We start from the raw sequence: 13,258 nt of genomic DNA on the forward strand, positions 1-13,258 counted from the left end.
ATCCGATTTTCATAAACTAGGCTGTAATTTGGTGTTAACTACTGATACAGATTATAATATTTTTTCTACATAGGAATTTTTTCTTAACACGGCCATCCAAATTTCTCTATAAATATTTTTGCCTATTTTATAATGCAGAGAAATCTTAGTCCCCCATAATGACAATGTAAGATGTCTGAGTCTACATCTTGATCGTCGATTATGAACAACGTCTCAATGGGCATGAGAACTACCTTGCTGTGAACTTGCTGGATAACGGTAACTATGTTCGCCCGTTGAAACGGTAGCGTTTTTGAATCCATGGGATAACGTATGACATCTTAGCACTTTTTTGCTTTTCTTACTTTCAAATTTACATATCTTTTTCTTTCTTTGTATGTCTCAACACATTTATTTATATTTAATGTCTGTATTTCGTATGTTCCTCTTGCGTGTTGAATTGTGTTCTTGAGTAGTTTCGCTAAAATTGAGTAAAACGTCAATTTTATTGTTATCCCATTTTTTTGTATTTGTAAAAACGGATTGTAAATAAAACCTTGATAAAAAAAAATTAAATTAACAAATTTAAATTACTGTTTTAAATGTATTTAGCTGTCACGTCGAGGTATATTTTTATAAGATTTTGTTTTATTTTCTTTCACATTTGTCAAAAAATTATTTTTAAAACTCACTCTTGCAGAAAAATTTGCATTCATGTTCATAATCATGTTTTTGTAATTGCTGCGCTGATGTATGTCTGTATATTTCTAAATTGTTTAGTAACGAAAACTTGAAGTATTCATTTCTTTATTATAATATCATTGCTCATTTTTGAAACGTAATAAAGGTATAGTAAAAAAGATCTTGAATTTTTTCTTGAAGTATAACGAATATCGTTATATTCGTATTAATCAGCATTTAAAAATGAATTAACGTATTTTTTTTTAAAGAAAAATACCGGGGCGATATTCCGCTTGAAGAAATCAATTCTAAACAACGAGAATCGTAAATTCAAATAAATTCGTTCAAATAAATTTTGAAAAATTAACAATAAAATACTACTTTTGTACATTTTCTATAGATTTTTCTGTGCTTTTGTACATTTTTAACAAATTAAAAACGAGTAAGAGAATTTTAAATTAATGAATATATAAAAAATATATTAAATAAAAGGTTATTCTAAATAAATATTATTTTTATTTTTTCTCCCTTTTAACAAAATTTATAAACTGGATATTTATTGTTCAAATAGCAATTTATTGATGAATTTTTACTTTTAAAGAAAGTGTTATCGCAATTTATTCTCGTCGTTAACTACGGAATTGCATGCTTAACTACAGTTCATCTATTTAAATATTCATATTAGCAGTTTATTTCTCATAAATAAATAAATAAAACCGTTATTTTTTCAACTTTTTAATTTAAATATTTTTCAAATGAAAGTATTAATTTTTTTTTTTGCATGACTTTTACAAGTCCTAACAACAAAATATTTTAAAGGTACAGGGAAAGTATGTTAAATTTATATTTAATATATTTATATTAATAAAGTTAAATATTATTTCAGATATAATTCCAGTTAACATTCAAGCAAAGCAGCCTAAACGAAGTTTTTTGCAACTGAGTCAACCGTTTAACTGTATAATGACGTCGTGTTTTTCACATCACTATGAGAAAATTCTACATGTAAAATAAAATCCGAGATTCGGATCTATGTTTTTATTAATACGTACTATTAGTATATTGCTTAATTTGATTAGTCAATGCTGTTAAGAAGAACATTTTTATCTTAATGAAAAAATCTATTCTCTGAATGGCTTGATGAAGGCCACGAATAATTATTTTGAAAGCTTTACTACTACTGTTAGATCACTTGCGACTTGGAGGACTATAAAACCTTTGTGATAGGTTTTAGAGCGAGTATGAACTGTAGATGCATACGTGATGAATTGAAACAACGCCTTGTTGCTTATTGAATTGTTATTTAATTTCTTGTCGTCTTGATATTTCGATAACATATAACTGAACATCTAACATATAACGTAACACATATAATTGAACTTAATAACATATAAGTATACAAATAAAATAAGCGTTCATCCGAACATTATTATGCGTGTCCATCCGAACTGAATGTACAACACGACCGCTGTGGGTCAGATTCTGGCACCGAATGAATAGAAGTCGCTGCATCATAATGACCACTCCTTGCGGTAAGACATCGTATGACCATAGCTTGCCGGAGAGCCCTAGCCGTCGCTAGGTAGCAGGACCCGATGGGAAAAGTGGAACGTAACAACTACTAAGTTGATGAAATTCGATTTTATTGTTAAGCAGGCTCTTCGTTATCGAACAGTAAACTTCAGATGATGTTGGATATATTGTTAAATTTTTTTTAGAGAAAGAACAAAACGAGTCTGGTCAATTCAAGTAACAAGAAAAGGTTTTAAAGGTAAATATTTTAATCCAGATTTTAGGTGTATCGAAGATGGGCGATGTGGGTTTTTTTATTTTTTTTGGGTATGTAACGTATTTAATTTCATTAAATAAAATACAATATTAGTTGTATTAAATATTTCACAATTTATTCAAGCGAAAGAACTGCTGAGGTACTTGCTATTTAGTCGTAATTCAAATATTTAAATATAAAACGTCAAACTGAGCTTATTTTGACATTTCCTGTTAATTGGAATGGCTCACCATAAATTGTATTTGTGTTCGTTTGTGAATACACAAGTTTTTTTCCATAGTAGGGCTACGTTATGAAGGAAATAATTCAGCTGTAACACCCCAGCCTCCGGCCCTTTTATTGTGGAGAAAATAATCTACAATAAACAGAAAAATAATAATAATAAAATGAAACCAAGAATCTGAAATAGTCTCGAATCATCTCTTACTATTACAAATTATTGAAAGAAAAAAAACAACAAAAATATATTTGATTACATATAAAAAATTATTTTTTAAAAAAGCTTTTATTTAACTAATATTAATATTAACATTAATAAAAAAAGGAAACAAATTAGAAAAACCCTCTAAAAAGTAAAAAATAAGAATTAAATCAAATTGAGAATTTTAAGCAAAAAAATATAATATATTAACAAGTATAAAAATGCACTGAAAAGTAAAAAATAAATTATATAAATATCTAATAAATAACCAATAAATAAAAAATAAATAAATGTAATAATTATAAAATTTTAATTTATTTATTTTTTAATAAAAGTAAAAATATTTATTTTTACATATCGAAGTTACATACGTGTACCAAATTTCATTGATTTTCATACGATAGATCAAAAGATATAACAGTTGCAAGATTTGATTATTCCTAAAGCCAGTTAAATAAAAGCTTTTAATAAATAAAAATAAATTAGAAACCATATTACGTCAGTGATAAAACGAAATTAAATAAACATTTTTACATTTATCGTCATATAACAGTTAGTAGAACAGACGAACAAAACACAGGAATAAAACAGCCAGTGATATTAGTTACCTGGTTTTGATTAATCTTTTTTGAGAAACCAACAGCATAATATTGTTCATTTGTAGGATAGATATATAGAAATACTTTTATCCTGAAATTCTATCTATATATTTCCGTCAAGTATGAAATTTTTTACAGACAATAATCTCCATACTGTATTCCCTGCAGTTATATTGCGTCAGAAAGGACATCCATCAGCAAAGTTTCCACCAATTCCCTTCCGTCTAAGGAAAAGTTAATTCAAAATTCGGGATAAGTTAAAAAAAAATATCCTTGTAATTGAATGGATCATATAACTTCAACTGTTTAAGTAATATCAAAGAAAATCCAAATTTAGGTTTAGTTTTCCTTTTGTTAGCTGTTAAAATAAAAATTATTTCGGTTGGTGGCAGAAAAGCTTTCATTTTTAAATGGAAGATATAAATTGGTTATCGTGGCCAACAAAACTCATACAAAGTAAAACTCCAAATGTAACTTATTCATTAATATTGGTAGCAATAAAAATAAACACCTAAATAATTAAATCAGACCACGTTGTAAAAAAAAAAAAAACTGTTAAAGAATACGTTAATAATTATTTATGAAAAACTATAAAAGGGATAGTAAAGACGGAATGGATGTCATTTTTCTCAAATCAACAACTCAAATTGTTTGGAAAATCTTGTAGTACAATCACAAAATTCTTTGTTTCTCTTCATATGAAATCTGATAAATATTATTTTGTCTAATGCTTTGATGTAATTCATCAGACTAAATATTAGCTACAAATATTTTTACATTATTTTTTTTATCCATTTTTGCACTGTAATTTTTAAATCATCGTTTTGTTATTACAAATTATTTTTCTCTGACCAGCCAAATTATTTTAGCATTAAAAGTTTATTTATCACCTCAACAAATTAAAAAAATAATGTGATCGTAGTTCGAAAAAAGAAAAGTATATCAAGTAGAGATATTTATCGTACCGTATTACGCTATAAGCATCTTTAAACCACAGATTCCCGCTGAGACGCTGATGTCATTGGGGATGCGAAGGGTATAACTTGTTAACGGGTTGGAACCAAGACAGTTTTAAGCGGTTTTAAACGCATAAACTACCCTATAGTTTTCCATTGCTCCATTAAAGTGGAGGCTAAATCAATAAATACAGGAATTTGTTAACTTGCAGTAACTATTCTTCAGAACAATTTTTAATTAAAATAATTTATAAACATCAATAATGTATTTTTGTTTTATTCGAAGAAATATAAGCGGTACCTACTTATTATTAATTATTCATAGTCTACGAAGTGGAATTCTAGTAACACAACTAAGAAAATTTATATAAGGCACTATAAACATAACAAATTCATTCAATTTCTAATTCGTTGCCCGAATCTACGTTTTTAACATCCCTAACAGCGAGTTATTTACCTGTGTAAATTACTTATAACAAAACCGCTTATAGAACCCTTCTAAAATATGGGATTCATTTTTTGCTTGTTGGTGCACCAACGATACCCAAAAGTATTGGAAAATTCTCGCCGGGGAGTGGATGGTGAATATCCTGCTGGTATTTCTCCTGTCTATCGTAATAGGCGACTGATACAATAGATGACACTTGGAGATGTTTTGTAGATATCTTTCCAGTGCATAGCCGTTAAAAATGCACTGAAATTTATCTCAGTTGAGGGACCTTTTAATAATCTATGTTGACTAGGAGACAAAATACGTTCTTATCTCGTATATGATTAAATAATCTTTCTAGAGCTTTAGGGATTACGTCAAGTTTGGAAACTGTGTTGTTGAAGGATTAGAAATTGATGTTGTTAATGAATATTTTCTAACAGACGGACATTTTTAAAAAATATATATTATATATTTTTTATAAGTGTACGTTGAAGTCTGTTCAACTAGTAAACAATAAGCAACCCCCCTCGACCAATGAGATGAGGATGTTATGTATGACATATAAATGAAGTGTAGTCTTGCACAGACTCAGGCTGGCCATTCCTGAGGTGTGTGGTTAACTGAACCCCATCCACCAACGAATACGAGTATCCACTGTCTGATATTCAAATCCGGATAAATGCAGTTTTTACTAGGATTTGAATCTGACAAACTTCGACTTCGAAAATCAGCTGTTAAACAAGTGATTTGGGAGATATTGCTTATTTTTTTATTTGTAATATATTGCTGACATATTTACAATTTTTTTACTAATCTTAATAGGTTCCGTAATAATATTACGAAAATTTGACACAGCTACACCAACTCAGCACCCAAAAAAATGTCACTCCAATCCATCCCATTTAATTCCAGAAAAGCTTAAGTTATCTCCATGTTTATATAAATTTTAGACTTCGGAGAAAATGGTTTATCAGGATTTATGAATTGTTCATTAATCAGATTTAACCAAAATGAAAGATGGATTTTATAAGTAATCCTTCTACATTGTCTTTCAAACCAAAATCACAATTAGTAATCATCAAATCTAGCACCGAGTCTGTCAAAAAAATTTCATTTTGAAAATTAGTGACGTTGAGATTCAATAAATCAAGTAAATTTAACCATCATACGCCATAACGTTGTTTTGGGGCCAATCTACTATTATGGGATATATTTGCAATATTAAAATAATATTTCAATCCATTTAATTTTTCACCTAATAAATTAAAATATCATTACGTATCACACGGAAATACTAAAAATGAAAAGTAATAGATCATAACTTGTACATTTTTTCTACGTTGACGAGATCTTTTCACCGCACTGCTTCTTGTGTCGTACCTAAATCGTGTATTTTCATGAATTTAAAATGCTTTTTAATGACAGAAAAGAGAATGCTTCGTCTCGCTCATGTAATCCATTTGTGTTTTTGTGTTAGTAACCCTGCCAAGTCTTTGTCAAGCCTATCAGGTAATAGGATGTGTGAAAATACTTCATCACACTACGTCCCTTGATGTTTTGATTATGTATACAAAACTTACCTCGTATTAATGCGTACCCATATTTTTTTATATTTATTAATTGGCCATCTTCCGGTGGGTTTATTTTTGTACTAAACAATTACTTTTACTTGAAGATATCCAAAGTAAGGTACAATAAGGACGCCCTCTGGCCACACGTCAGTGTTGTGATTAAAATAAGACTAAAATAAAGGAGAATAAAACAAGTATGTTTCTAGAACAATTAGTTAATAAAAGAAAGGCTAAATAATAATAATAATAATATTGGCATTAAATTTCTCATGAAAATAATTAATGTACTCGTATTTAATATTTAGAATAGCTTATTTTAATAAACTTTAGACTACGACAGTTTAACAGGTCTTCAATATCTGTTCCAATTAATCTTATTCCAAAATAAAAAGTTACAAAAATGAAAAATAAGACTAAAGTAAAGAAGATTAAAGAAAAGTATCTATCAAGAGTACTAGCTATGAAAAAATTATACATCTATAAATTCATATTACAATGTTTATGATCCACATTTTACTCCATACAGTACGAAACCTCACAGTTTGCACTGAAAAGTAATAAAATATACTTCTGGTAATGCACTATAGGTAATTACAGTGCAGTTCTAAGTCCATTGCGTTACTCCGAAAACAGAAGTTTATGAAACGTATTATATTAACAGTGTTACTTATAAATACAATTGAAAATAATTTTTTCAGTCATGAATTCTACTTGTGAGTCCAGCTATTATGTTCATAACATTAGCCTTAACATAACATTAGTTTTAATTTATCGTAAAACTCGGAATAAAATTAAAAGACAAAAATAAATTGTAAATTTTAAAACTAGTATTCCTCGTTCTTCTGACAGTTATCTCTCTTATGAAGACGAGTGGGGATTATTACTTCTAAAAACAGAGAACGATTTTAAAGATGTAGCACATTAGATTATTAAGGCGAAAAATCAAATGCGATTAATGTTTATAATGTTGCACATTGCAAATGTAACATTACGGTGTTAAAGAGTCATTCGTGTCTCAGAATCGACTAAGACCTTTCTTTCTTTCTTTCTTTCTTTTTCCTGTTTAGCCTCCGGTAACTACCGTTTAGATAATTCTTCAGAGGATTAATGAGGATGATATGTATGAGTGTAAATGAAGTGTAGTCTTGTACATTCTCAGTTCGACCATTCCTGAGATGTGTGGTTAATTGAAACCCAACCACCAGAGAACACTGGTATCCACGATCTAGTATTCAAATCTGTGTAAAAATAACTGGCTTTACTAGGACTTGAACGCTGGAACTCTCGACTTCCAAATCAGCTGATTTGGGAAGACGCGTTCACCACTAGACCAACCCGGTGGGTTGACTGATTAAGACCTGTCACGTTAATTTTTAACGTAACGCCAATTAACTCCCCGACTCAGTATCCTAGGAATCGTTTATAGTTTAGTCTGCCTTAAAACATATTCCTAACCCGGTAAATCTTGAATATAACATAGCAACTTTGAATTCTCGCTTCACGAGCAAAGATTCAGAATTACTAATTAAGGTTCCAGTCTAAATAAAGCTGCGCCATTTATAACGAAGTATTATTAAAAATTGCCACTCGAGTTACTCTCTAATAAATAATAAAAAACATTTACAGGTAGTAAAATTAGAAAGACTGAAAATTAAAAGTGTATTTTTAAAATTTCATCAGAAAAAAAAATTAATTTATTCACAATGCCACGGAGATTGACAAAGTGAGGTGAAGATAATAATAAGCAACTCTAAGAACACAAGCTATAACCATTAAAATACTGATTCTTTGAAATTGAATATCTCCTATATTTCTTTTTTTTCCTGGGTGCGTTATCAGCGTCCTTAAGCAATATTAAAATAATGAATAAGAATTAACAATTAAAATTTACCTTAAAAATTAAACAGATCTAAAACGTCTATGAGGTATGCTAAGTGCTAAATAAAGACAATATTAAAACGCGCATAAACGGCATACATGGGTGAAACATATTACAGGAACAATCAAATATGTGAATATAGATAAACGACCTTTAGAAACTACAAGACATTAGATAACATTGCGGTATTGTTCCATAAAATATTATGGATATTAGCCTCTAACATTCGTAATTTAAATTTGCGACGCAATGCCGCAAGTATTTATTTTTTCCCCCTACTCCCTCGGGCCGGTTATCCAATTAAGTATACGCAGCCCGAGGAAGTGTTCTTTTACTCAAAGGGGGCCTCCCCACCCACCGGCTGTATGTCCGGCACGGTAGGTCAGTCCTCCCGGTCGGATCTTTTCTTTTTGTTTTTTTACATTGCCTGCCTCAAATTCCCAGGGCAGGAACCGAGTCCGGCTATTTAACAGACACAATCCACAAGTATGTGGTGTATATTATATGACAGTTACAGCGAACGCAAACCGGCGCATCGGACCGAATCGTGGGATATCCATGAGTGAGTCTAGTGTACCCACTTGCATACGGTAATTAATAACCTCCTTACGATCGGAACTCTGGGATGAAGTGCCCTACGGTGATATAGTGTAAAATAGTCAAACTTTATTGTAGATGGTATTCCATTCACTTTGCCACTCATCACGAACGAATCTCTTCAGAAAAAAATAAGATCATCAGAAACAAAGCGATGAGTGAAAGGAGGCTGCAAGCAAGCCTCTTTTGCCGCACTATCAGCGCGCTCGTTGTCTGAAACTCCAATATGGCTGGGAATCCAGCAGAAGCTCACACTTGTATTACGGCGAGTCATTTCAGAAATATTGCACTGTATTTCACGGACAACAGGGTGTTTAAAATAGATGTCACTAATCGCTTACAAGGGACTCATGGAATCTGAATAGACAAGTATGTTTCAATATGTTAGGGTAATTATATTTAGGGCCTTATTAATACTTATACCTCCGCGAGAAAAACACTGGTAATGGTGAGAAGGCCAAAGATGTATGTTCTATTGCCGATCACAAAAGCACATCCATCTAAGTTATCGTATTTAGACATCCATTGGTATAAACTACCGCATCAGGATCCAAAATAATTAAAATATTATAAAATTCTTTTTGTACGATAGTCGGATTCGTATACTTTTTTCGGTATCGACAAAGACTAAAGCAGTAATTTACCAGAGAAGCCCGCCAAGGTGGGTAATAACATTGAGTAATAGTTAGAACTGGAGGTAAATTGTATTTCGAAAGACAAGAAAAGACGCCGAGCTCTGATGCCTAGCGGAGAGGTAAATCTCACCTCTTCATGATGTAGATTAAAATTCAGATTAAAGAACGTCGCATCCAAGGTCGGATGATATTTTGTGTTTTAATGCGACGACATAGGAGCAAATCATTTGGTTTTATTTATTCCAAAGAGATGATTCACCACTGTCCAAGTTTTATACGGTTTACATGTAAAGAGTAATGGAAATCTTATTAAAATTATATTTATTAGCTAACCAAAATTTAACTAATCGACGTACCTAACTTCTTTCACTAATCTGAACTTGAAAACCGTTAAGACAAAATTTCGACTGACCATAAGTCCTCCTATTCATCAATCATAAGAATTTTTAATTGAAACCGCTCTGATAACAACAAACTTTGACCAACTATAATACGGAATTATCCTGACTGTTGTAATATTAGAGTTTCCGACGAAGTAAATAAACATTTAATACGCTCATAACTCACCAATTCAAAACCAATTACAATTTTATACCGAGTAGGAATTTATATTGATGTATGAATGATGTGATCTACGGTTTTGTTACTTTTTCATAGTTACAAGCAAGAAGAAGACAATTTATTGTTGGTGATAAGTTGACGTATCAGCCGTTTGGTTTTTGTTTTTATCTGATTTATTTATAGTTAGCAAAAATCTAGGGATCGAAAATTAATAAATAAGAATTTTATATCAGTTTGATTTTGATGATTAATACATCTTGGAAAACGATAATTATATCAAGCCGTGGTGTTGGCCATCGACTGTTCTGTTAAATTTTACATCGAAATGATATGTTTTAACATTAATAGTGTCATTTAAAAATAATTTAAATGAAATATGGTGGAAACAAAATGATGGCAAAAATTTCAGAATAGGTTAAAAATTGATGGTATTATACCCAAAATAGGTATGGCATGGGTGAAGATTCTCTAAATCAACAAGAAGAGAAAAATATAGGCGATAAAATTACATACACATTGTAAATATATATTATAAAAATATACCTATAAAATGTATTGTTTATATTTAACTTATTGGTCTCTATAGATACAGCTGCTACAGTCAAATTTATTTCAGTAACGAATTATAAAATTTTATTTAAAGAAAATCTTACAATTATTAAAATTCACCCACCGGAATGAAAGATGTTATCTTAATTGACAACATCTTGATAGTCTCTTATTTGACAACAGTAATAGATTTTAAAATCTGGCCACACGAATAAAATAATATTTAAAAATATCTGCCTCTTCTTAATCAGCTGAGGGAAATTACATTTTATATATTGTAGTTCAGTGCTTAGAAAAGTAATTTAAGAGAAATTGCACTGCAACTTTACAATTGTACTACGATCCTGACGCAAAACACACTAACGCCCATTAACTTTACAAAGAATTAATGATTTTAATAAGACCATAAAAGAATTTTGTAGCAAAAAATTATGTTCTACTCGTATTGTTAAACTTTAAAGTTATCGCTTTTATTTTCAGATACTTTCGAAATACATTAGTCCTAATATTCCTATTTATTATAAAATATTTTTATATTAAAATTTCATTGGTTTATATAATATAAAATATATCGAGACATAAATATAACGGAAGACTAAGATTAAGTTAAAATAAATAAGGTAATATATTACGCAGGAACATATCTTATGCATCGATTAATAAACATATTACGATATATAATTTCAAAGATAATATTGTCACTCGTGACGTTCATAACTTAATTAAGTTGAAAGTCTTTTGTTATTTAGGTTTAGTATTTAAGTAATTACCCTCTTTGGAACGTCAAGTATTAGATGATTTTTAAAGTAATCTATAAAATAATTAAGGGATCAATAATCTAAATATCAGTTATTAATAAAACCAATTACTGAATAAAATGTTTGGTCGTCTTTTTATAGTTACAGTCTAAAGCAAGACGAATTCACAAATATGGTTAAGTTAAAAGAAATAAATATTGTACAAATAAGAAAAATATTCAAGTGAACAACAACTTTAGTAATGTGCTAAACATTTTGAGATATATCACATGAAAATAAAAATGCTAAAATTTGCGATTAAAAGAGATTCATATTGACGCCAAATAATACTTCTTTAATAATTCGCTTTATTTCTGTCCCCCTAAAAATTCTGAATTATATTAACCACTGAAACTTTTATATAAAAATATTTTATAATAAATAGGAATATTAGGGGCTAATATTTTTCTAAGAATGAATTTTTTTTTGGAATGATTCTCGTAAGGAAAAGGTTTTTCTCTTATGTCCGTACTGTTGACAGCACATACCATTGACCAGCCGGCCTTCGTGGCGCAAGTAATACCGTCTCGGCCTTTTATTCGGAGGTCCCGGGTTCGAATCTCAGTCAGGTATGGCATTTTCACACGCTACAAAAATTGTAATTCATCTCATCCTCTATACCTAACGGTGGTTCCGAAGGTTAAAAATAAAAAACGCCCTGAAGACTTGTCTGGGCGCCTCAGTGACTACCGCGCAATTGGCGACATATTTTAAGCCAAACACCTCTTTGTTGTTGGCTCAAAATTAACAAAGAAAGTTGATTATGGATTTTCTGTAATTCGGTGCCTCGCGTTGACTATGTTATGAACTGCACGACCGTGACTCTCATGTTCTTCTCTGCTAAGGTCAAGCGAGTCATAGAAATTTAGGTTCCTCACTATATTACGAAAGGCTCTTTCATCCTTCGTTCTGAAGGTGTAGCCGTTCAGTTTTGTTCCCTCACAAAATCAATTATCTTTTTATAGCCTGTCACATTCTTTGAAAAAACGCGTAGTTGTTTAGTACGCATTTATCGACCACTGTTTCGATCAATTCGTATAGCTATGTGACATGATTGATGCCATAAAGGACTGCAGGTGGTGGCTTTTGTGCGTCCTTCCGATCGGTTTCCACCTTGGTTTCGTTCCTTGAAAACTATTCGATAAAAGTAAATTATTAGTTGATACATGGGATTGGGATGTATAACGTTCACGCAAACCCACGACAGTCAGCCATTTTACAGGTGTTACATGCGGATCTTTGTTGTATGTTTCAGTTTCGCTGTCATCAGATTCCTCTAGTATATTATCGTCACTCAAAAGTTTGCATCGAGACTATTCTCTTGGATCTCTGCTAGAAACCTGCAAGTATCCACGCTTTCCAAACGACGCTACACTGGAACTGCCGGATGTTAACTCATTCTCATCGATGGGCACTGCCGAAGGCTGATCCATTGTTGAAGCCCATATCGAAGGTATTAGGTTAACACAAAGATCGATTTAACACTGAGAGAAATAAAATGTCTACCAAATAATAAAAGGTAAATACATATAAAAAATAATACCCTTATAAATCCAACAACTCACATTCTCTAGAATAATATACTGAAAAAAAACTCAAAATATTCAGTAGTAAAAAGTGAACAAACTTGTTACTTAAAACAGCTGTTTATGAACCATTTATTTATTTTTTTAAAATTATTTCAATAAGCTTTTTTATGTAGTAGTTTTTGAATTTTATACGAACAAACTTGTATGAAGATTTTAATTTCTTTCCCTTTTTTATTTGTAATCAATTTAGTAAACTTCAAAATAATATTTATTTTGTTTAAT

The 13,258-nt window shown here is 30.5% G+C and overlaps 1 protein-coding gene across 1 annotated transcript in view; it reads left to right on the plus strand.

The window, feature by feature from the left end:
- LOC142332111 (anoctamin-7-like) overlaps positions 1–13,258 on the plus strand; it is a 223,300-nt gene that overhangs the window by 22,728 nt on the left and 187,314 nt on the right. The window contains exons 2-3 of the mRNA XM_075378345.1: positions 1,547–1,665; positions 12,703–12,966. The gene's annotated coding sequence lies outside the window, so the exon portion shown is untranslated. The remainder of the gene's footprint in view (positions 1–1,546; positions 1,666–12,702; positions 12,967–13,258) is intronic.

This window comes from Lycorma delicatula, chromosome 1 (genome assembly GCF_047948215.1).
Source record: "Lycorma delicatula isolate Av1 chromosome 1, ASM4794821v1, whole genome shotgun sequence".
In the NCBI taxonomy this organism is placed as follows: domain Eukaryota; kingdom Metazoa; phylum Arthropoda; class Insecta; order Hemiptera; family Fulgoridae; genus Lycorma; species Lycorma delicatula.